General features: G+C 45.9%; 1 non-coding gene across 1 annotated transcript; it reads right to left on the bottom strand.

Annotated features, from left to right (window-relative positions):
• Positions 1-828: 828 nt before the first annotated feature.
• LOC117127651 lies at positions 829-934 on the bottom strand. The gene has a single exon (XR_004450671.1). It is a non-coding gene; the product is annotated as a small nucleolar RNA R71 (small nucleolar RNA).
• Between the last annotated feature and the right edge of the window lie 828 nt (positions 935-1,762).

Here is a 1,762-nt window from a genome sequence, read left to right as displayed (position 1 = left end):
CTTTGATCGCCATTAGATTTAGTTTTATTAATTCTTATTCTTTTCTTTACCCCATTTTCTAATAATCTGTCTTTTTCTTGTCTTTTCAGGTGCATGCTCAGCGGTACCAGAAGCAACAAGGAGAAAGACTTGCTGTTCTCAGACGATCCTGCTCATTTGGAACGCACCATCCGTAGAAGTCAACGTTCCACATCGCTCGACGCAACCACTTCGTCGTCGATCGATACACACAACCAACCGTCGACCGACACCAGACCGTCATTGTCGATCGATCCCAATCGTTTGACAACGATCGATACTACACCGCGTACGTCGATCGATACCGTGTCGTCAAAAATGGTAAACATTATTATTCTAACTCAGGATAAGAACGGAAACCAGTATGACCAGGCCGGTCATCTGCGTAATGCAACAGGTCAGAAAATAGATACTCAGGGAACTGTAATCCCTGATGCTGATGCTACATGAGCTGCTCAACCTGTAGATGAGGACGCTCGATCGAAACCACTGGCCGACTACAATTGCCCAGATGAGTACTATTCCAACAGATCAGCGATTCGACTTCCGGAGATCCAGAAGCAGAATTTCGAGCTGAAGCCTCAATACTACACTCTCGTGTCGCAGATACCCTACTCTGGGAGGATCTAATCGCTGCCATTCGGATGGAAGGAGTCCCCGAAGATTACCTGCTGTGCAAGCTCTTCAGATACACGCTGAATGGAGAAGCGATGCACTGGCTTAGGCAGCAACCCACAGGATCTTTAACATCCTGGAGCGACATCAAGAATGCTTTCTTACGAAACTTCTTCGATGAGGCGTGCGCTGAAGAACTTCGGAACAAAATTTCCACATTCTCGCAGAAGGCTGGAGAGTCCTTCAAAGATGCGTGGATTAGATTTAGGTTTTTCCAGCGAGACTGTCCACACCACGGATTTAATGAAGTGCAGCTACTAAGCACTTTCTTCCGAGGTCTCGCCTTACAGTATCAAATGGCTCTTGATACGGCGAGTGAAGGAAACTCACTACTCGGAATCCGTTGGAAGCTGTGAGACTTATCGAAAACCTTGCTAACAGCAGCAGCACCAAAAACACTGACTCTGAACGGAAGAAGTCTGTAGCCTCTATCGGGAAGGAACAGATGGACGAAGTAAGAGCTAAGTTAGATGTGGTGCACGAACTTCTTAGGAAGCAAGTATGTTCAGCTGAAGGAGAAGTAGCAGATACCGAAGGAGAAGAAGATGTGAACTACATCGGAGGTACCGGATTCCAAAAATTTGGAAACCAGGGCGGAAACAGAAACTTCTTTGGAAATGGCCAAAGAAGTAACCAAAGTTCACATTTTCAAAAACCCTTCAACAACAGCAAGAGCTACTCGAACTCTTACTATCAAAATCCACCACCCCAAACTCAGGAAAGCAAGATCGAAGAAATGCTTGATCGAGTATTGTTGGGACAACAACAAATCACCGTGGATTTCAACGGTAAGATAGACTCTGCCTACAACAATCTGAACACCAAAATCGAGACCTTAGGGACTCAGGTGAGAAAACTTGAAACCCAAGTAATTCAGACGGGCGAGACTATTAAGAGGCAAGAAGCTTTCGCTAGAGAGGCAGGAGCCGACAAGGGAAACACCACGTAAATGCCATCATAGATGATGAATTCTGGCAAGTGGTGAGAAATGAAAACCTTGAGGAAGGAGATTTCGAAATCGAAAGCTCCATGAGTCTCGGCGGATCCCAATGGTGTCGACCGATGTCGA

The sequence above is a fragment of the Brassica rapa genome, chromosome A08, assembly GCF_000309985.2.
Source record: "Brassica rapa cultivar Chiifu-401-42 chromosome A08, CAAS_Brap_v3.01, whole genome shotgun sequence".
NCBI classification, from domain to species: Eukaryota; Viridiplantae; Streptophyta; class Magnoliopsida; order Brassicales; family Brassicaceae; genus Brassica; species Brassica rapa.
Note: the sequence above shows the minus strand (reverse complement) of the source record. Positions and strands in the feature narration are given on the sequence as shown.